Source organism: Nymphaea colorata, chromosome 14 (assembly GCF_008831285.2).
Source record: "Nymphaea colorata isolate Beijing-Zhang1983 chromosome 14, ASM883128v2, whole genome shotgun sequence".
NCBI lineage: Eukaryota > Viridiplantae > Streptophyta > Magnoliopsida > Nymphaeales > Nymphaeaceae > Nymphaea > Nymphaea colorata.
In genome coordinates, this window is record NC_045151.1 from 5,274,928 (window position 1) to 5,300,482 (window position 25,555).

Below are 25,555 nucleotides of genomic sequence, written 5' to 3' on the forward strand. Positions count from 1 at the left end.
GTAGAGTCTAGATCTGGTTCCAAGTCCTAGCTAGTTTTCTTCTTCTTTGTGAAATCATGTGGTGTCTTTCTAGCATAAAAACATAGGGTTTGCTTCCTTCTTTAGGACAGTATTATTCTTATGCTTTTTTATTATATCGGTGTTGCAAAATGTGAGCCTCTCTCCCCCTCTATTTTTGAATCAGATCTAGGTTTTCTAGTTTTTTTTCTTTGCTATGTTTCTGAAATACACTTCAATTTTCATGTTTTAATTTGAAAGACATTGTAAATCTTTTGGAGTTTTCATGTTCTTTGAAGTGTGGTCTTGGTGAAGTTCCATTGCATGATTTGCTAGTTTGCTTGCTTGATGAGCTTGACAATGTGATTATTTGCTTGCGTTTATCTTTTTCAAAGTTGTGTGATTGCTTATATTTTTTATTTTTTGAAGTACTTTTAAACTTGTGTCAGTCTTCTAAATCTGCATTATTGAATCTATTTTCTTGTAATTTTTGTCTTAATTGGCGTGAAAATAGAATCTTGTTAATGAGTAGATGTTGTTCTATAATTATTTGGAAGGAAGAATTACCAACTCAAGGACCACAATGCACAACTTTTAATACTAGGTTTTCTAGGGCCTTTGTTGTTTGAGATTATCTTTGTAAAATTTAGCCATTAGCTTAATATTCATGAGATTACAATAGTTTCACTAGCCCAACCCAGTTGTCATATGCACCTCATGGACTTTGTTGAGTATAATAATCTTCTCCAGAGATGATTCAACCAGTCATAAGAGTCGTTTGTAGCCAAATTTTATGACTAGATCATAATTTTTGGTTCATGAGAGACCAAAGCCTTGGTGGTTTTTTGGCAATATATAGTAAATCAATACCTTATTTATTTAAAATATAATCCATGACAAGCAATTTTAATTGAACATAAAAAATGAGACAACTTGCTCAATAATATGTGAAAGCATTTTCTAGCTTTTTAAAATGCACATCTACATAGGAGAGTGGAGAATAGCTTCTAGAGGTTGGGTTTTTAACATGCATCTCTCCTTCACAGGTATATGTCTTTCAGTGGATTTTGAATTATGCAAAACTTTATATTCATATTGCAATTTGGAGACCATATGCTTATATCCTGATTTTGGAGTATCATGGCAACAAGCGGCAATTGGATATTGATCAACTTTTTTTTACCAATAAGAGATGTTCAAATGCGTAAGAACACTTTTAATTTAGTTTGTTAAAGTAAATCTTCTTTGATTTCTCTTGTTACTTGAACATTTTTTTTAGATTTGTGATTGATGATTAGATTGGTCATTTTATTTGACTAGTTTTAATGTGTCTCTACAATAGATAACAAAGGAACTAGCATAAATGTATCGACTTTAATTTTCTAATTGGTCTATGTCTTACTTCTATGCTTAAAGAGTATGTCTTCCCTGGCCAATTGTTTGGAGACCTTTATTTGTGGTCCATCATGACCCACACCCAGTGATTTCCATTGGAAGATACTGAATGACAAAGAGAATTCTTTTAAGTCCTTTTTTTTGGGTGTGCTCTATGTTGATATTTTGATTCTCTGCATGAAGATCTAATGGCGTTCCATCAAGAGGACTTAAAGTAATTATTCCATTTCTCATTTTCTTTTATTTTCTTTTATTTTCTACTTTTTCTCATGTTTTTGAAAAAAAGGCAATGTTTGAGACAATGCTTGACTTAAATGTTGTTGAAGTATGCTTTGCAATTTTTAGTGAAGGTAGTGACACAAATGACAAAGTTCGTTTAGAACTTTGGCCTTGTCCATTTTTGGGTACTCTTTGAGGTGGAAGCATAGTTTCTTTTAGATTCATTCAACTTGTCGAGTATAACATGAATAAAAAAAGTTATGCTTTTGCAAGTTGAAGGACTAGTGGCATTGACAATAGGGAACTATGTTGGACATAATTGTACAAGTGATCACTTAAATTTTGGCTTGGGGCCAGGCCTGGCAATGTTTGAAGGATATAAGATCAAGATGTGTATTATAGCCTATTTGGTTCACTTGGATCATGCTTATGCTCCCTTAGGTTAGTTTGTTCTTCTAGACTATAATTGTTGGAGATTACTATGCTCTTCCACCAACCAAAAGCATAGCTGGGTGAAGAGGATAAGCAGAGACTATCCTTAGTCATAAGCTAAATACATGTAGTTAAAATTTTCTTTTTTTACCTAATCTTCTACGAGTTTTTTATGCCATGTTATCTAATAACCCCTTAGCCTTTCTTGTAAATGTTATTCTGCCAACTCTTTGATTTTAATGTACTTTGAATCTTCATAAGTTTATTTCCATTGGATAGCTTTGGTACTCATTGTTTTTTCCTATAGCCATGGTGGCAGTCTACCCTTTCTCATTGTCATTTGTGCTAGTAGATGTATCCTCCTTGAAGCATAAATAGATGTTTATTAATCAATAAGCACACACAAAATAATCTATGAACATATTGTGAATCCTTTTAGTAGGTTTTGAAAATTAGTTTCGTGCTGAATATTGTAGAATGTCATATGCGTTTGTTTTGTTTGTTGTTTGTTGTGCTAAACTATAGTTGTGCACAATCTATGTCATTGGCTAAGATCTAATCCCTCATTCTATCAAGTTGGTGAAATCAACTTCATATATCTGTTTTATCAAGTATGCATTTTATGGCATCAAAATCTTATGATACTATTTGCCAATATTCATGATATTGTTTTTGTTATGAATTTTGAGATCCATGTGAAATGGCAGATGAATTGGGAAAATTCTTAAAGCTTTCTAGTCGTATTGTTCCACCCCTCCTGCTTCACTAAAAGGTCTTAAAGATTTCTTGTAAGGGACATAATTATAATTAATTTCTCATGTCTACTTTGTAATGTATCTTAGTGAAAATCTTAATGCATTTCTTCATATGAGGGGAAGCACAAAAGAGAAAGGACAAGGTATGAAGAGAAAGCGAGCAGCTTCATATATATATATATATATATATATATATATATATATATATGTGTGTGTGTGTGTATTTATGCATGTGTTTATGTGTGTGTGTGTGTGAAATCTTGTCTATATTTTTGATAAACAATCACTAAAAGATAAAGGTTGTAGCTAAGCTTTTTAGGCACAATAATATTAGGAACATTTTGTTCTTTTTAATTACAATTTTAAAATATTGCTAAAGAATCCTACTGATGGTTATTGAAGATTTTAGCAATAGTTTTGGCTGTTGCTAAAAACATATTCCCCTTGTAGTGCATGGGAGTTTAATATTGTTATTGTCATGTGAAGATAAAAAAATCTCATGTTTGACATGGTGAAATTGGGGGGGGGGGGGAGAATTTCTAAAGTAGTATGATATGCTCAAGGTTATACTGTTCGATTAAGATGAAAAGTAACACTCATTGACAGTGATCCCTTGATACTGAGTGGGTTCTCATGGACGCAACCATAATAATTTGTATGAATGTTGAAACAGTTTTGTATGCAAACACTTTCAGCTTTTTGTCAAAGGAAAAACACTATGTAAAGTTCAATTAACTTGCTACTTTTAGGTCAAGGATGCCCATCTGTAGGCAGAAAAATAAAGCATACCAATAAGATATCATTCTCAAATTACAAGACAAAGAAATTACAGTTTGTAAAATTTAGAACACAAGAAAGTGTGGTGGGAAGTTGGAAAAGAAATTCTTGAACTTGTGAGTGTTCATGAAAGCATTGAAGACCATAAAAAACAAAGTTTAAATGGTGTCGCTAAAGAAGTGGGCATTAACCTTGGGTAAAAGATGATTTTATAATGCTTTCACAAAATTCCTTTTTACGTGTTAAGTGTATCCATCTGTAGAATAGCACATGTTTTGAACAATGGTTATTGTTTTCCCATTAAAAATTTAGTACTTGTGCAACTGATTTAGTCTATAGTTGTTAACTCATGATACCTTTAGATTTCTATGCTGAAATTGAGCAGCTGACCTTACAATTAGTGACCAATCAGTTTGCTAGACAATTAACCTTCTAAAAGCCTCTGTTACTATTTGAAAGAAAATTCTCCATTCTAAAATGTGTTGAACTTCCAATCTTACAATGAACTAATAATCACTTATGTTAGTTAGTTGTTAGCCTTTTATAAGCTTCTTTTATTATTCCGAAAAAAAAATTCATTTTATCTTAGCTTTTGTTGTGTGTTCACAAATTTCCTTCTCCTTAGTGTCAAGTAGAGTAGCACTATTGAATTTGATACATTCTAACAAAAACTTTGCATGAAGACAACATGATTATCATTGTCCTAGTGAGATTAGATGTCGTCGACAAGTGCTTTTAACTTTATTCTCCCTAATTGCTTCCCATGTTGTTATACCACTCAGAGCTTTGGTAGATATTTTGGTAGAGGTTTCATAGAGATTTGATTTTTTATATATTTTTCCCTTCTATATAAATGATGAACTAATAATAGGTATAGTTAGACGGATAGAAATATAATTTCTTTTGGTTACATGAAGCAGCTTCACTTAGCTTCAATTAAATGGAGAACATAAGAGATATGTCAAGCAAAAACTTTTCTTCAAGGACAACTTCATTAAGTCATCCTGAAAATCATGGACCATGTATGCATGCATAATTTGAGCCCTCTAAGAGAATGGGGAGTTTGAAATGAGAGAAATTTTGGAAATGAATCACCTCCGTTTTTAGAAAAAGCAAGACCAATGAAGGAGATGGGATCCATCTTATCAGTACGAAGTTTGACCATTCTTGATGCCTTTATCAAGGATAATTGAACCAAGAGTTAAACTTACGCCTCTCAAGATCTCCATAGTCTAAGTATTATTTGAATAATCAAATGTAGCATCCAAAATTGAAGTTGAAAAGGGGTTTTAAATCTTATGTGCTTGTGAATGATTTGGAAATCATTATGCACTATTTGTTTTTTAAATTAGGTATATCCCAAGAGATATAATAATTGTGGTAGCTTTCCTATAGTTGGATTTTGATCCATTCAGTAACATAGATTTTCATCTATTGATTTCTAAAAATACTATAGTCTGTAAACATTTATTCATGACGACAATGAATAGAAGGGTGCACAACATCCAATATAAAGCAAATTTGGAAAAATTGAGCCTAAGTTAGGACTTTTAAATAGGGAACATGATCTAATCTATTATATCATATTGGTTTTGAGTTAGATTTTTGAACATTTGTATGGGTCTTGGATTTTGGATATGGAGCTGAGACTTGGATTAGAGGTCTGATCTGATCTTGGTCATTGATATTGTGTCTGGGAATTGGATCAAAGGTTTAATCTGATCTAGGTTCGGGATGTTGAATTGAAACTACTTTAGAAGTCACATCTAATGCGGGTCAGAATGTTAGATCTGGGTCTAGGGATTGAACCAAAGGTCTTATATAATATGGGTCTTGGATGTCAGATTGTAATTAGATCATAGGTCTTATATGATTCAGGTCTAGATGTTTGATCTAGATCTTAGGATTGGATTAGAGGTCTTGTATGATCTGAGTCTTGGATGTTGGATCTGAACCTATGGTTTGGATAAGTGGAGTTGTCTGATCTGGGTCCTGGATGCTTAAATCCAGGACTTTATATAAGATTTTAAGAATATTGAAACGTATTCAAACCTTACATTAGATCTCTTTCAAACCAAAAACTACTTTGCAGAAAATGTTTCAAAAATAGATTTAGGTTTGTGGGCCTACTAGGATAGGTTAAGGCTCTAAAGTTTACTCCCACAAAAGATCCTCAACTAATAGGTTAAGGCTATAAAGTTTACTCCCACAAAGATCCTCAACTCATTATGAAGAATTTGAAATCAAAATAGGTTGATTTTAAAAATCTTTTTCTTAGAAAAGATTATCTTTATGCCCCTTAGGAGACTTCCTTGAAGTCTAAGGGGTAAAACATCTAACAATGGGGTTCACACCTTGTTAGTTTTTATAAAAGGACTTAGGTTATCACAATAGAGAATTTTATAGTTTCACCTCATCATTGATCCAAATTATGGATCTATAGACAGATATAAAGATTTTAATATCTGACGTTTACTACTGCAAACCATAGTATATCAAAGTCAAAGGTGCTCATATGGGATTAAAAAGTAGAAAACTGGAACATGCAGTATAGGACCCTGGCTTAAGAAACTCCAAATTAGACCCTGCCATGATAAAAAATCACATAAACATTTATGTCATAAGAAAAAACAACAAATCCAATCATTAATGATAATATTGTGCAAGTCTCATGCACAATTGATGACTCCATAGGCACGAACATTAGTTAAGATGCACAATTGGAATAGGAAGAAAGAAAATGACCTAATTGAAAAAAATTAATAGTGACCGAGGAGCCAAACACAAAACATGTACACCTTAGATACACAATACATTACATTAGAATAAGGCAAAATGCACAATACATTAGAATAAGGCAAAATGAATGGTTACAAAATGTAGAAATCAAGGACTTTATAAACCACAAAATCCAACATATAGAAAGCAACAGATTACAGAGGTCAACTATAATAGATTTTGGGAAACAAGATTAAGTAGGGACCACAAACCAATATACCAAGAGAAAAAGAAGATGAACACCTTAGATACAAGTAAACAAGTAAATGTATCTTTTTATCTGTACTTGCCTTTGTTTTCCATATGTAGGAATCTGAGAGACAAGACATGTCCTATCAATATGAGGTCAGACCATTTCTGGTGCCATTACTAGGGGTAATCAGATCAAGGACTAGACTAAATGTTCTAATATCTAGATTTAAATGTCTTTTGAAGTCTAATAAAGCAAACGTGTCCTCGATTTGAAACGATAGAGATTTAAGAAAATCTAGTTGGAACATCAGAGTGGGATGTGTGAACAAAGAGAGAATAAGCTATTTATTCATGCCAAGTTCATCATAGATTCATGCAAAACAAGAAACTAAGTTCAGAATGATGAATGCAAGCCTAGATCAAGTAGACTCGAAGTCCAGTCTCTACTGGGTTCAAGGTGAGGATGTTACCCTAGAATTGGAAAATGGGATTCAAATCTGAACAAAAGATCTTTGTCCAAAAGGCTTAATTTGCATCTTCATGCTTAATATAAGAATTTGACTCTAAGTTTGAAATAAAGGACTATAAAGATAAAAAATATGTTCAAATGAAATGGATGGTTAGATTCATAATCCAAAGCTCGAAACCTAAGATCCAATGAGTCTGATTCTTCATCCACGATGTAAATATTTCAGATCCAAACTTGTTTATACTAAATCCAATTTTGGTATTTGATCTATCACATAAGTTCTTATGAGTTAAAGGTTTTAGGACTTGAGCTAATTGAAGCTCAAGCTCGAGCCGAGCCTTGGCTCCAACTCGGCTCATGAACAGACCTATTTAGGGCAAATCCTAGCCACATATAGCCATGTTTTGAAGGCTTCTATACTTGGCCTTGATTGAGTATATAAGTAAGCTTATGAGGGTCGGCCAAAGACCTAGTTCCAGTGTTGAAGGACATTGGTTGAGGGCTTTAAGACCTGTCTGGGTTAGGTTTTGGTGGAATGACCTTAGGTGAGCATAGGATTGGACTTCGAGTCTAAGTGACCTAGGGTTTTAGAAAATCATTTAAAGAAAGCTTTGTTATGAAATCATTTGAATAAGACTATGTTTTGAAAATGTGTAGATCCAAACTAGGTCTAGATGTTCACATACCAGGGCTACTACCTCAGGATGTGCTTCTGTGCTAGCCTAGCTTGGAGTTAAGCAGATGGCATGTGTGTGAAATATGATTCATGTCCATGTTTAAACACTTCATGAAATGCACATTTAATTCTAGATGATGAAATGGAATCAAAATGCTTAATGTATATTTGAAATCATAAACTAGAAATTGAAAGAGCACCAAAAAGTAAAAGATATCAGAATCAAGAGGCCTACCTCACCTTACGTACCCTAAAGACATAAATTAAATGCCAATCTATGAAAGCAAATAAACTAAGCTACAACACGTTAAAGAAAATAAAGGGAACCCAAGAGTTAAAGTAGAAAATGAACCAACCTAAACATTTAGAAAGAAAAAAGAAAACCTAAGGATGTCCCTAAGAAAATAAAAGAAAAGCAAGCACTAAACTGCAAATAAGAAAAGAAAAGAGAAGGAAAAGCAAATACCCAAACCTGCTAAAGGCCTGACTGAGCCTGCTCCCATGACCCCTCGTCTAGTCTAGATAGGTTCTTGGTTGAGTGCTACTTCAGCTCAACTCAAGTCCTTACTAAGACTAAGGATTTAAGTTGATTTGAGCCAAGCCAATCCAAGCACTAGTTTGGAATTTTTCTAAACTTTTAGTGCCTTATGGCAGCTCTATGAATTTGTACCAAGGGAGGGGGCAGAAACCCCTATTCATAATGGCTTAGAAGAGAAAATTTCTCTCCCAAGATCAATAGGGGACTAAACTTTTGTGCTCTCTGCCGACCAGATAAGCACAAAACCTTATATTAAAATAGTGATTTCAACACGAATTGTTTGTTACGTGCTCTATGAGAATTCAATTGCATAAAAAGCAATGCATGTTTGAAAAAGTGTTGACCAATTCATGATAAATGGTTTGGATTGACATGTGGCATGGAGCACAAATAAAACATGAATATAGAGTAGAGAAAACAACAAATTATATATTATAGCTGGTATTTAACAAAAAAATGTTCATTTTGAATCTATATAGACACTGATTTAGATTTCGTCTATGCCAGCTTTTGTTTAACTCAAATTTCCATAGTCATGTCCTTCTATACCAGTTGACATTTGGCACAAAATGAAAAATTAACAATGCATTAAATAAATATAATGCACATAAATACTCATATGTGGATAACATATGTAGATTTGATACAGAGATCTAAATTATGGTCTAGATCTAGAAGATTCCAGAATGAAAATCTAGATATGATGTGAAGTTTTGGTTGTGACCTGATCTAAGACCTGAAAAAACTAGCCTGGATCTACAAGTAGATCACAGATAGAAAATTTGGATAAGAGATCTAGATGAAAGATCTGGACTGTGTGAAATTGGAACTAGCGTAGTCTTGGCTAGGTGGGTTCAAACTCAGTCAGCTTATGTTAAACTTAGGTTGCGTTTAATTTGATGAAGTTCAGACTGAGGCTAGGTGCAGGATTAAAGTGGGCTCTGGCTGGGTTCTATTTTAAGAAACCAAAAACATGTGGTTCTGGAATGGACTTAAGCTGGGCGTGAGCCTACTGGCTTTTATTTTGGGAAACCAGTTTCTGGTGGCTCTGGAGGGGGCTTAAGCTGGGTATGAGACTACTGAGTTCATGTTGACTTGTATAAAAATGTTAACTTAGGTTTTTGTGGCTCCTGAGCAAATGAAGAATGTGGGTAGGCTGACCACAAAGGAAGGTGGATAGGATGACAAGAAGGGTACTTGTGAAATTTGACTGAAAATGACTTCATTTTCCCTCTAAAATTCGTTTTCATTTTTTCAAAATTTATGAATAGTAAAATGACTCATTTTTTAGAGATGTGTAAAGGAAAAGGGGGAACTTTTGATCGGAGCCAAGTCAACTAGATGTAAAACTAGAAATACTCTTCTAAAGACTATCTAACTACAATGGTGCAAAGAAACTGAGAAACTAATTTCCATATTGACTAGAATTTCAGCTTGAAAAATTGAGCTGCACTAAAAGAAATGTTCAGAACGAGGCAACCCTTATAAATTAAAAAAGGACTCAAATATGGATGATTGGACAAAAACTGAAGTCATAAATACTTGGATTGAGCACTAAAGAGTATGATCCTAGCTTGGAGTGAGCTGACACATTCAGGGGTGAGTTTAGCTTAGATCTATCAATATGGTGAGATAGTATCACTTTGATTTTTGGATAAGTGCTCCAGTTCTCAATTTGATCTCCAAACTAAAAATGACTCAGTAAATACTCTGCGGACACTGAGTAGATCATATGTTGAACTCCGCCAGGTCTATCATGGTCCTAGTGATTTAGAAATGGTGAGTGATTTAAGTGAGTTGTTCATGTTGCAGTGAGCTAATTCTTGAGAAAATCCTAGCAGTCTGGCTCCTAATAACTTTTAAAGATAAAAATTATCCTAATTGCTCATGTTTTAGATAATTCTTAGAGTTCTAGCAAGATTTCCCCAATTTGAGAGACAAGACAACATGTTATAAGGGTAAAATCAACATTTTAAGGTGGTGACAATTGAGGTAATCCTAGCTAGGTGCTCGACTTTGGAATGGAATGCTCAAACCTGACTCAGTGGGCAGCCTACTTTTGAAATCTGGTTTACGAAAACCATTTTCAAACCTCCTTGTAAAGAGTAAAGAGATCATTTAGAATTGAGAAAATTTGGGGTGTTTACATTTGTGGATTATTTTGTTAACTAAGTGGCATTTTGTTGTTTTTCAAAGTATGAGTAGTGCTTTGTAAATCGCTCTAATATTAAGCAATGTTTTACAATTTTTTGATACTAAAAAATCAGAGATGGATACAAAGCATTCACATTGTTCCATTAAGATTATATATTGGATTGATCACTTGATAATATAACTTGGTTGTGTTGTTCAGAACAAGTGTTGAGTACTTGGAAAGAATCCATGATTTTTCATCTCTGTACAAAACAATAATTTCATTATTGATGAAAATTCAGATGTCCTTGTCGAGGATCCTATTGAACCAAGATGGCAAGTTGTCTTTCACAGAAGGGCTTGTGATTTTCATGATGTACTAGCACCAAACACTAAAGATGTGAATGAAGAGCTTGAAGTTATCAATGACACAAAACTTTATTGCAACTGACATGATAGAACAATTTTATTTTTTATGAAGATGGAAAAGTTTGGTTGGTTAGAAATGACATTAGGGGTTTGACAATTCATGATGTTGTACTGGAAGTTTTGGAACAATAGGGATAATGGACACATTATAGATGAAACATGATGACTAGATAGCTATTCTTGCATCATATGATAAGATTATTCAATTATAGTCTACTTTGTTTCTTATAGTATCATTGATGGGTTCATGACAAATTGTAGCTTTTCATTTTGTGTTTGGCTTGACATTACATGTTTTAGAAATGTTTGACAAATATCTTGTTATTAAATCTTATGAGTGATTGTTGACGTACTTAGTTGCATCCACCTAAGTATAAATTAATTAGATTACTGATTTGGCATGCATATTATTGTATATGTTAAGTTTCATTTTCATTTACTTTGACAAAGAATAAAAAATGTTCATCATATTTTTCCATCATTCTTTTGGTTCCTATCTTGTATTGATATGTTTACCTTGTTCTTATTAATTTGTAGGTGGCACGTATTCAGTATGTGCAACCTTATGACAAGTCAAATGAGACACGAGAAGAAAGAGATGTTTCCATAGGTTATTGAAATATTTAATGATAATAAAGATTGTAGTCTATTTATATTACACCATGCTAATGTTGATGAAACTCATGCTAGTTTATTTCATTGGGAAGGTCCCAGCATAACTCGAAGAAAGCGATGAGCATCACGGGCTTTAGCAACTATCAATCAGCTTGTAGGAAGAAAACATACAGTGAGACATGATTCAATTCTTCAAGTTGTAGGTGATGAGGCGTAAAAACTTAGCACATTTATTGGGACAGTAGCTTAAGATCCCCATAAGAAACCCTTGACTTACTTTGACAATAGAAAACTTCCTAATGAATACAAGGAAGGCATATGGAATCTTATGAAGGTAACATGAATTATGTAGTAAGATTTAATATTAGTTCCTTATATGCAACAAACTTTCCACAATGTCAACTATGTGTACATTGAATGCAGAAATGTTACACCAATGATGACAAGTTGAAAAGATGGGCTTTTGCTATATATGCTAAGGTATGGAGAAACTAGAGGTCAGAGCTCAGAGGCATATACAAGATGTTCAACAATGTACATGACCGATTAACAAATAGACCTGAGGGCATCCCATTGGAGCAAAGGCAAACCCTTATGGAACACTTTGACATAGAAAAATCAAAGGTATAGCTTAAAACATGTCAACTATCTATGTACAAAATAACTTATGACATTACTTCACAATTATTGTTCCATATTATGGGCCTTTAGCTGCAAGAATACTGAGAATCATTCCAAATGAAAGTACATACATACCACAAGAACAAAAAGTTTTGCTCGCTTTAGAGATGAAATTGTAAGTTAGAAGCAGTAGTATCATGCTATTTTCTCTTAATCGTATTATGTTGATAGTTGACAAAAAGTTGCATATGTTTTTTATGAATTAGGTCCCATAAGGTGGAAATGAGCCTTCTAGAGCTCATTTCTGGGTACCGACACTTAATATCACACAATATGGTGTATGCAATGTTGAGATGCAAGCAATGATTGTAAGAGCAATTTTGTTTTTTTTTTTAAAAAAAAAATTGTAATGTTTATGTTTCTAATAGTATCATTTATTTTGTTTTCATGTGCAGGACTAAGGGAATAATCATTGAAAGACTAGTTGGTGAATCAAATCCATAATTATAGACAGATTTATTGACCCAAGCACTTGGTGTGAACAAGATGTGTTCGCAAATAAGGAATTGGTGTGAAAGCATTAGAGGTGTTGGAAGGAATACCAACTCATCATGAACTTTTAGAAAAAAATGTGGCTTTAGAGGCAGAATTCAATAAACAAAAAGGAAAAATCGAATCTATTGAAAAGGGGGATGCTAGGATGCTAGTTTTGGAGGAAGAAATAGAAAAACTTCTTGCTATAGAGGCCAACATCAATCAGCATTTCCCACTTAAAGGTGAAAGCCAGCAATTTCTTCACAAGTAAACACATTAGCAATTCATTCATGATGTAATCATGAATATAGTTTAAAATTTCACGTCAATATCTATAACATATTACACATTGCTTCTGTTTCACAGGATCAATGGTACAATCTACAACATTGAACTCCTTTGCATTTTTTAGTGATATTGGAGCTTTGTGGCCATAGTTAGTTGATTAAATATTGAAAACTACACATATGACTATTTTTGGCAAGTGAGCTTTTACAACACCTTTTGGAGTATGGTTGTAAATATGATAGAAATATTTGTCAAGTTGATCATTTCTGACTTTTTTTTTTAATAAAATTGTACAATGCAAACTGTGCATAGTGAAAAGGATATGTGATTCCGTACTATTTTTTCTTCTACAACTTTCAATGATTGTGTACATATACATACCTATGCATGAGTTTGTAGATTTCTTTTGGGAGGTATTTCTTATTGATTTCTATTTATTGCATTTCTTTTGTCGAGCCTTTCACATTTTAGTGGACATGGCTTCAAGTGATGGGCTGCCTCCTCATATTTGTAGCTGTTGCAGTAGGTTCAAGTGCTGACCATGTGCTATCTCATGGTAACCACTAAGTCAAATATCATGTAACTAGTATGTGAATTTTTTGTTGTATTTTGGGGTTATCTAAAGGCAAGGCTCCATAGAGTGATTAGCAAAAGATTGTTGCAGTCGATTAGCTGTGTTGTAAGTGAACTTTAACATATATGTTATAATTTCAAGGCTAGTTGATTTGATCAACTAAAACTTATTCATTTTCTTTTTGCATATACAAATGCTTGGTTATTGTCCACACGTTTCTAGTGCAGTTTGGTGGTTGAAATGCTTTTGTATTTAACAATTTCAAGTATTCTATATGTTTTTTTTTTTTGTGGCTCTATTCATCCTTGTTCTTAGAAGCCCATTTTCATTTAGATTATCAATTGTTTGTTAACTGCATGACTTTGATACCTATCCTTGTTTGAGAGAGGAACATTCTAAGAAAGTTTGAATATTCACAACTGATATTGCTATCTTCTATTGCAGTTAAAGTTTGTAATTGCTTTCACGTGGCTGATTGGAAAACAACTTTAGGACCATAAGTTTCATTGCTTAGCGTAGGCACTGCCACCTGCCTGGCCTAAAAAAGTTGTTGCTAAGAAGTGCAATCATGTTCACTTTCTTTATTGTCTATACACAACTGATGTTTAATTAGCATAGAAGATATCTGTGGATGAGAATGTTTGTCAAAATACATTTTTGCATACTTTCAATTTGGTTTTCAAAATTCTAGATGGACTTCTATTTCGTGGTGCTATGACTAAAGAATGGATTAGGATGTGAGGGATGAACATGAGCAAGTATTATCCATTAATGATATTGCAGCTGGTTGTTTCTATCGTTATCATACATGTGAACTCCAAAAGTGATTTTGGAGTAATCTATAAGCTATTGAAGAGACAGACATCCTTTTCATTTTGCCTAGAAATTTTTTTGAGCAATTTTGTAAAGCAGAAAGTCATCTTAGGGGGTCATGAATTTGAAAAAGGTCAATTTGTAACTTTTGCAGCAGGAAGCTTTGATGCATATCCTGAGCTAGTTCAATGTATAAAAAGTTGTCTGAGGATGTTGCTTCTAATAGTGCTTGTGTTGATGAATTGGTCAGTGGCAGTCCAAATAAGGTAGAGGAAACAATTGTGATGACCTTCAAGGTAGTTTTATCCAATTGCAAAACATGTTCAATACCCTCTATTCTTTTGTGGACAGTGAGAACACGAGTGCAGAAAGCTTTGCTTCCACTACAGAATGCATGAATGTACTTCTATGATAATCATGTTCAATATTAGGGCATAACTTTTTCACATACTTCTAGATTACCTTACACATAATTGCAAAAATAAGTAGGCAGCAATGATTCCTATACATGAAGTCTAGTCCATTGATTTACTTGGTTCAACAAACCTTTTAGTTGCTTTGCCAACAACAAAGATCAAAGATATGGTAGGTTGAGAAGAGGAATGGGATGAAGCATGGGTGTTTCTACAAGGTGCTTGTCATTTGCAAGCTGAAATGGTACAATGGTAGTGAAAATAGTTGACAAGTGAAATGCTGACTTTCATTTCTTTTCAAAGGCATTTTCCCATGTTTTACACATATGGAAAATAATCAACAATATCCACACTTTTTAGTATAACTACATCAGCGAATGCGTATTTTTTGGGTGTAATTGCATTTGATTACATTGTTTCTTGAACATAAATCATGTTGCTTCACTTTGCTATCTTAGAACATAGGTTGAAGTTCTGGTCTCTAAGGATCTTGAGATTAGATCAGATCAAGATGCACAAGTACCACCATAAATTACTAGAAATCACCTCATGGTTCCAAATTCTTTGATAATTTGCAAGGTAAAAAAAATTAGTCTGATAGTTGAAGTTATTGTTTTCTTATTACAATTTAGAGTAAATCTCTGAAGGAATTATTACAAATCTTTCAAAATCACTTCACAGTAGAAGGTTACATCTAGATTAGAAGCTTACGAAGAATAACTCAGACAAGAAGTAGAATTGTAGAGGCTACTTGGTTTTTTAAAATTTTGAGGAGGTGTAACACTTTTTTTTGGTATGTTTTTCTTCCATGTGTACATCTATCTTACTGCAATAAAAGTTGGTAGCCTACCTTTTGGCAGCCATTTTGATTGTTTTACATGTATAAAATATTTTACTTATTATTATTAGAAAAAAATTCATACCATCACTGACATTAATTAAAAAACCATCAAAACTAACCTATTTTGGCTCAAGGATTCATCTCAGTAGATTTTCTCTAGCACTTCTTTAGCATCAGTTAGCACTATTTTTCTGGCACAAATTTAGCACTAGAAGAATGTCAGCTCTATCGCTAGCTAATTTTACCATTGAAAATGCTTCATTTCGATCTCTAGTAGTCTTTTTGACGCTACAAAAGTGCCAGTGTTGTGCTCACTTTCATTGGCAATATTCTTGCACCAAAGCTGACCAAAAATGTTGTAGTCATTAATACTAGAAACTTGGTATGGTGTAAGCCATAAATTTTAATATGTTTCAAGTACTTTAAAATTTTATTTACTGCATTCCAATTGTATCCATGATTGTTAATGTATTTACTTCTTATTCAATACATATACTATATCAGGTCTGGTACAATTTGTAACATCTAAAAAGTCTACCAACAATATTAGCATACTTTATTTGATTTATGCTTCTACCTATGTTACGAGTCATATTTTAATTTGGATCAAAAGGAGTACATATAGTAGCACAGTCATCAAAACAATATTTTTGAAGATTTTTTCTCAACATAATGAGACTGACTTAAAATACTACTATTATTTTTTGAAAGATTTTAAGTCCAAGAAATAAGCAATTCTCAAATCTTTCATACAAAACATGGACAATAAAAAATATGTGGTTTCATTTATGCAATTAATTTCATATCTTAATTTTAACATATCATCTATATAACGACAAATAACAACATAATTTTATGCTTTACAATATACACATTTATCACCATCATATTGCAACCAAAGTATGATTAAACTTTCCGTGTCACTGCTTAGGGGCTTGTTTCAACCCATACAAGGACTTTTTTAGTTTACATACTTTAAGACCCTCAAGTTGTTCAACATATAACTTTTCATCAAGAATGGCATAAAAAAGACAATTTTTACTTCCTTTTGATGGATTTCAAGTTTATATGTGACAATAATTGTAATTAAAATTCTAATAATATCAGTTTTGTAACAAGTGCAAAAGTGTCAAAAAAAGTCTATTTCTTCGTCTTTAAAACATTTATCAGCAAGATGAGCTTAAAAATTTTCAGTTAAACCATACACTTTTTAATTTTTTTTTTAAATCCACTTGGAAGCAATAAGGTTATAACCAGGTGATAAGTTAACTAATTTTTTAAATTATTAGAAATAATTGAATCAATTTCATCTTTCATTATTTCTTTCCAAAATGCAACATCATGAGAAGACAAAGATTCTTGAAGTGTCAAGGGATCATTTTCTATTAAAAACATAAAAAACCGAAACCAAAACTTGTTTATTTTTTAATCCTTTCATGGGCTTAAGTGCACTCACATTATTGATAGTATTACAATATTTATGAACAAAAACCATCATAGAAAGTCAAAGAAAATTTTTTTCTATCATGAATGCAAGTATCAAGAGCATTTTTAGATTTAATGATAGATGCATATTACAATTCAGTAATCACATACTTATGTCAAGACATCTATATGTTTTACTATGTTGGAACAACCAATAAAAACACATTTTTAATACTTTAGGTCTTAACATATTTTCCATTTTTCTTTTTCAAATTCTTATATATGCTAAACAACTCCATACTTAAGGTAGATTTTCTTACTATACCAAAGTCCATAAGGTGATTTATCTGATTCATTAAGGTAGATTTGTTACTATACCAAAGTCCATAAGCTGATTTACCTAATTTAGAATATAGTATTTGATTTAGAATATAACAAGTAGATAACAAAGCTGCTCTCCACATATCAACATGAAAACCTGTATTAGGTAACATAACATTCATTATTTCAACATTCTATTTTTTCTTGTGGCTACTCTATTTTTGTTGAGGAGTTCCAGTGTAGTATTTTGATGGATTATTTCATTAACTTCAAATATTTTTTAAATTCACCTCCTCTATATGTTTTCAAGTTAATAAGTTTGTTCTTAAATTTATTTTATACTTCAGCAATAAGAAAAATAAATTCAAAAAAACATTAGGCATATATTTCACCAAATAAATGTAATAAAATTTTAAATAGTCATATATAAAAGTTATGAAATAACGATTAAGACCTTGAGATGGAACATTATCTATATCACTCACATCAGGAAAAATGAGTTCAAGAATTTATATTCTTTTTTTACTTTAGGGAACAAAAATTTGGTTATTTTAGTTTGAATGCAAATTTCTCATTTTTTTAATATAATAAAAATTTACTTGGCATGGCAATGAACCAAGTTTGTCCATATTATGAATGCTTTGATAATTAATATGACCTCATCTATAATACCAAAAAACCAAAAAATCAGTCATATAAGTAGAAGGAGTATTATTATTAATACTCATTATGAATATACCATCGTTACCAAAACCCATTATCAGAAAGGACTTACCTTTGGTTATAGTATAATCCCATATTAATAACAAGATTAAAACTATTTTGGGCAATAAATCTACATTTATAGTTAAAGTCTTTTCACACTTTTAGATGATACTAAGCATTTTCCAGTGTTACACTCTTCTAGAATGAAGTTTATTTCAATTCTTTACTCCTAAAGTGAACATGATTTCAGATTATGGTAGCAAAAAAATTTGAAAAATTCTAAAAAAAGGAAAGGAATTTTTTAATCTAAGAAAAAACAAGTTGATAGAAGAACGTAAAATGTATTGTTTGTGGCCAAATAAGACATTATATAACAAATTGTAGCGACACAAAAAATGACTGATCAACAACATAATGATGTAAAAGAAAAGTTGTTGCAATTTTTAAAGATCTCATGGTAGCTTCAGATGGTGACTGGTACTTATATACATGGAGCATTCTACATGTTTCTAACTATAGCTCATTTTAGCTTTAATAGTATTTCAAACTTAAGCTAAGCGTATAAATATTAGGTACTTAGAAAATTTTGAGAATAAATGCTATATCTAAGCAAAAGATGACCCTCAAAAATTTCACTCTATCAACAAAGATGTGGGAATGATTGTTGAAAGGCCTCCTAAGACCCTTTTTTTCATTACTCTTGGCTAATGTGAGAGTTACCCAAATAAAACCCTTGAAACCCATTACTATAATGCATTTATATGGGAGTTTAAGATAACCAAGAGTTACTATTAAAATTAAAAACAAATCTAATTCTTAAAGGTCTAAATAATAATTAAGCACCTATTTAATATATATATATAAACACACACACACACACACACACACACACACATATATATATATATATATATGTGTGTGTGTGTGTGTGTGTGTGTGTGTGTGTGTGTGTGTGTGTGTGTGTGTGTGTATATCTGTGTGTGTGTGTGTGTAACGTAATACAAATTGAAGATATTGTTGGCATAGTGGGCATGAATATGACAACTACGTTATTATTATTATTATTATTATCAATTAATAATATTATTTTTTTACTAACTAAGCCCACTTGTACTACACATTAAGAGCAATCCACAATTAATTATTTGGAGAAATAAATTAGCTTTTTATTGTAAGTTATCAATCCTCAAGAAAGAAGAGAGTATTAAATGAATTACTCTCACACATGAGGAGTTGCACCCAAAATTTTAATGAGGTCCATTCCCTCATATGCAAATACCTTAGGAATCTAAAATGAAAGTTTATTAGAAGTGTATTGTGCGTAAAGATTTTAAAATTATACCCTTTCCATTATACTTTTTCAAATTCCCATTTTCTTAACATCCTTTCCTAATAAAAAGAATTTCATCTTCAAAGTTCAATGAAAGTAGAACAGTTCAAGGTATTTTTGTTTTATTGTTGCTCAGATTCCCATGTGCATTCTTTTATTTCATGATGTTGCTTACGAACCTTCACCAATAGGATGGCCATCATCCTCAATACTTACTCATTTTTATTTACCATCTTTGTAGGTATTTCTTTAAAATCTTCTCTTACATCTAATTTCCATACTTAATAATATGTGATGGATCATACATATATTATAGTATAAAGACATGAAACACATCATGTATATGTGAGGATTGAGGTGGTAGAGCAATTTTATAAGTCATTTCTTCAACTTTTTTTAGTATCTTAAAAGGGCGTATGAATCTAGGATTTAAATTTCCATTCTTACCAACCTTAAAGCATTGTTTTTTAGAGAAATTTTTACAGATATTACATCAGTTACTTCAAAATTTAAGGACATTTAGCCTTTTACTGGAGTAACTCTTTTGACAAATTTGAGCTATATGAAGCCCCCACCCAACCATTTATATTTGATCTATATAATATTGTAATACTATTGGTAGATCATGAGTTCTATCTCCATTTTTCATCCAAAAGATTGGTGGTCGACATTCCTCTTCATATAATGCCTCTAAAAGGATTATCCTCATAGTGGAAGTGTTTATCTTAGTGCATATTTCATTCTAAAGTTCAAATTTGCAATCCATTAGGGTTTGAATGATCCATCTGTTTGCCTATCAGTTTGTGGGTGAAAGTTGCGTTAAGCTTTAACTTTGTTCCCAAAGGCTTCTACAATCAATCCTAAAATTTTGATGTAAATCATGGGTTATTGTTTGACATAATTGATAGGGGAACTCCATGTAACCTCTCAATCTTGTTGATTTATAAACCTACTAAGCATTTTAAGGGTTGATTTAGTTTGATTGGCAAGAAATGGGTAGACTTAGTAAGTCTATTTTACAATTACCCAAATTGCATTTTACTCTTGCATTATTTTGAGCAACCTAACAATGAAATCCAATTTAATATTGTCCCTTTTCTATACAGGAATTTTTATTTTCTACAACATCCTTTCTGGTGTTTGTTATTCAATCTTAACATATTGGCAAGTTAAAATACTTTTCTACATGTTCAGCAATATGTTTTCTTTACCTTCCCACTAAAACATTCGTCACAAATCCTTGTGTGTTTTATTTGCTAAAGGATGAATTGATATATTTTGATTTATGTGCTCCATCTATAATTTCTTTATTTAGCTCATGATTGTGTAATACCCAAATCTTTTTGCCTATCCAAAGGCTTTCATTATCTTTCATATGCAATCCATCATTATTTTCCTTCATTTGGGCTACTAGTATATCATACTCAACTCATTTTTTTTGTTCATTTCAAACTCGATCCATTCTAGTTGAACATTTAGAGTATAGATTATGAACTCTTCTTCTTGCTTTTGAAATGACTTCAACTTAATCAAATCTTGCAATAACTTCCAACCATGACAAACTAAAGTAGGCAACATTGATTTAATTTTTGTGCTTAACACATCTACAACTACATTAACTTTCCTTGGCTAATAAGAAATTTTAGTCATGTTCTTTCAAAACTCCAACAATCTCCTTTGTTATATATTCATGTATTTTCTAGGAAAGTATATTTTAAGAGATTTGTGATTGAAAAACAACTTATTCTCCGCTCCATATAGGTAGTGGAGCCAAATTTTCAAAGCCAAACTACCACAACCTAACTCCAAATTATGATTTAGGTAGTTTTTCTCATGATTCATAAGTTGTCAACATGTATGTATGATTATCTTGTCATGTTGCATCAATACATACCTGAGTTTAGTTCCCGATACATCAATACAAGTTGAAGACCTGCCTTGAGCTTTTGGTAAGGCTAATATTGGGATAGTTATTAAATTTCTTTTCAAGTGTTTGAAAACTTGCTTTACACTCTAAACCCCATATGAACTTTTTTTCTGTTCTCTATAGCTTGGTCATAGTTGAGGCAATTTTAGAAAAGTCCTTGATAACTGTTTCATAATCATCTCCTAATCCAAAAGAACTTTGGATCTCACCAATAGTTTTTTGTGGTTCTCATTTCAAAATTACTTCTACTTTAGCGATTTCTACTACACTCCTTTTTAGATATAAAATTTCTTAAGAATATTACTTCCTTTAACCAAAATTCACATTTTGAAAACTTGACATAAAATTGGTTTTGTCTTAAAATTATCAAAGTCAATTTAAAATGTTCACAGTGTTCCTTCTCATCTTAAGAATAGACTAAAATATCATCAATAAATACAATTATGAATTAATTTGGTTGTTTTTAAATACGTGATTCATCAAATCCATAAAAGCAAAGACAATTCAAACAACATATCTATGAACTCATAATATTCATGACGAGTTTTGGATATTGCTTTAGGAAACTGAGATCATAAATCTACCTTTGAAAGGATTTTTGCCTCTTACTAATCAATTAATTTATCAGTTCTTGGTAGCAGATATTTATTCTTCACTATCACTTGGTTGAACTTTCGGTAGTTAACTCAAATAGAACCATCTTTCTTTTTCGTAAACAACAATGGTGCTCTACATGAAGATACATTTGGTCATATAAAACATTGATCTAGCATTTCTTGAAGGTGTTTTGCTAACTCTAATATTTCAAAAGGTTCCATTCGATAGGGAGCTCTAATATTGATGTTGTACTAGGTATAAGGTCAATAGTAAAATCAATTTGTCATTTCAGTGACAAACCTGGTATGGGAAATACATCTTTAAGTCCACGCTCCACATTGACATTGTCTATATAATTAGAAGGAGCATTCTTTATTACCACTATGGGTAGAAAAACTTTGCACCCTTGCATCAATCTATTTTTGCACAAAGTGCCAATATGAGTTTTTTGCTTGATAAGTGATCTCTGATTCTCCAACTATTACAGCTACAACTCTTTGTTGTCTACAATCAATATATGCACAATTTGCATACAACCAATCTATGCCCAATATTACATCCAACTCAGTTATTTCTATCAACATGAGATGAGCATAAACATCTAGAGCATATGGTATGCATTCCTCTTGATCTCTTAAAAGGTTTGTCACCTCAATTCATATTTTAGTAGAATTGTGCTCATATTTAACAACCCATGAATTCAACCAAAAAAAAGAGTGAATTACGCATGAATCAAACATGACTTTGGCATAGTAACTCTTACTATGATTATTATTGCTTACAAGAAGCGTACCTTCTACCAAGTCATTAACTATTCATTCCTCTACTATGGTAGCATAAATCCTTCCTTTCACTCCTATGAAGATTTAGGTTGCAAAGTACTTGCAAAATTTTCTCTTTTTATCATCTTACCTTTTGCAACACTTCTTGTTATAATGGCACAATTTGTTGTTATACATGAACATGATAATGATGGCAAGTAGAACAATCGGCAATCAGTTTTTGAAGGAGCTTGAATCTTTTTCTCCCTCAAAGATTTCATTGTTTGACCCTTGTTGAAACTACTAACTTTCATTGTTCTTCTAGAATTCGTTTTGGATATCATTTAATTATCTTTTAATTTGATATTTATTTCAATAATTTTATTAAAATTAGTAGGTTGTCATTTACATGCAAAATTTTCAACTTGTACATAGGCATTGGTAAGAAAAACTTGCATATGCCTTCATTAAATCATGTGGGATGCTTATGCAAGACAAGACTTGACTTGTCGGTATGGGGTCTAACCATTCTTGGCACCTATACATGGGGTAATCAAAGGAAGGACTAGACTATATAGACCTTATGCCTAAGTGTTGAATGAAATCCAGTTCCTAAATGCATTGAGAGCAAACATCCACTTGTTTTGATGAAACTTGTTTAAAGATGCAATTGGATCATTAGAAGTTTAAGATTTTAAAAGAAAATCTGCAAGAAACAGAGACATTGTTCAATTTTACATTCATCATTAATCCATGCAAACATGAACCTAACCCACATGATGCACCTAAATCATTCATGATCAAGACCTTTCTAATGTCATGTGTTTGGGTGTGATCCCAAAAGTTTAGCTAAATTCAGATTCAGTTTCAATTCAATCAGATATCCATCATTGTGATCCAAGTGTAGTTCATGATCCAATAACCTCATTTAAGTTCATATCAGTGATCCAAATAACAATTAACGGTCTATTGATCTAGTTCAATTTCAAATTTGGATCCAGTTCAAAAAGTTCCAATATCATAAATCCAAAATCAAAGTCCCATGGTCATTTAGGATTTACGAGAAACCAATTATTTCAAGTTGATTGTGGTCCAAACCTGAGATACAATATTATAACTCCAAGAATTATCTAGGGTCTATAAGATATAATATCTAAATTGATCATGGTCCAGATCAAATACAATTTATGATCCAAACCTGACATCATTAACGATCCAACAAATTGAAAATCCAAATTTAGAGTTCATGGTGTCCAACTTCCAATATCATCTTTTAACGTCCAATATTCAATCACCATAAGATCATATCATGACTTTGATGTGTTGAGGGACTAACATCACCTAGGGTTAGGGTTAAACAATGTTTTGGGTTTTATATAGAAGGCTTTCACACTCAGCCTTAACAGATATTGAAGTAAGGTTCATGGGATCAGCCAGGAATCCTAATTCTAGGATTTGGGGACTGAGTTGGAGGTTCTAAGGGTGATCCAGTTTTACCTTAGAAGACACAAATGGAGTTTGACTTAGGCTAAGACTTGATCTTGTATGTACCTAGGGTTATTAGTTTTGAAAAGACTTGGTTTTGAAAAACATTTTGGAAAATATGATTTATGAAGTGTGCTTACCTAGAAATTAGATAAAATGAGGATGTTCATTTGCCCAAACTACCGTAATTAGGATGTTCATTTGCCCAAACTACCGTCAAAGACACAGTACTAATACTATTTTATTCAATTCCTAGCTAAGCTATATTGTGTACAATATTCATTTTCACCACAGAGATAAAGCCCGTGCATATGCTTACACATATGCATGCTTGAACCTAAATAATTAAATTAAGGAAACTATATACATGAATCGAAATCAAAAAAACAAGAATATAAAACTTAAAGGACTGAAATGGAAAAAGGAAACATACCTACCTTCCATACACTATCTTAAAGACATGTAATTAAATTCTAAGTGAGAAAACTGGAAATAAACTAGCTTAAGACATTATTATAAAACAAACTATCATAAGAGCAAGAATACAAAGCAGAAATAAACTACCTTATAGCATAAAAAAAAGTATTCTAAGCATGCTATGAAAACAGAAAATTACCTAAGATATGCTACTAAAATAGCAAAAACTTCCTTATGCATGCTGCTAAGAAAGTGAAAAATTCCTAAGACATGCTACTAAGAAAACAGAAATTTATTAATGGCATGGTACTAAGGAAATAGAAAATTAAAGAATAAAAGGAAAAATTAAGCAAACTCATGCAGACTTGTGCCCCTCCTATGCTAGGACTAGGCTCATAGAGGTTTGAGCTTAAGTAATTTTGAGTTATCACTACCATAACAATATTAAAATTTGAGCTTTCAAATCCTTGCGCTTTATTAAACCATATTATAAACACAAAACCTATTCAATGTCATCTATCCAACTTGCATTGCAACAATATTTTTGGCATTTCTTGAATGAATCTCAATAAACATTGATATTGCCAGTTGCAGACTGATCTGCTCACAATACAATAGAGTTTTGGAGAGTCTACCAACCTCTACTAAAACATAGATGAGAGAAACTAAAGGGAATATATTGTGCACAAACCTTATATTATATAGCTCATAAAACACATAAAATTGTCAACAAAGATGTGTGTCTATATACAATATATCTAGATGACGGACTTGGATCAATATCAAAATTTGGAATAAGATCAAGATGTGAAGTAAGTTTTACATAATGGATCTTGATGCAATAGAAATTTGGATCTAGATCAGAGGTTTGGAGTCAGATGAACATAAATAATGGATCTTAGTGATAAAGAGATCTGAATTGAAGCTCTAGAGATCTAAAAATGATAAATTTAGGTACATGACCTAAGTTTATGCAGGAGAATATCAGTACAATGAAATGGCTGTTTTCCCGCTGCTATGGGTCTAGATACATACAAATGTAGATTATGAATTTGAATATAAAAGGGATTTGAGTTGAAGCTCTAGAGATCTAAAAAT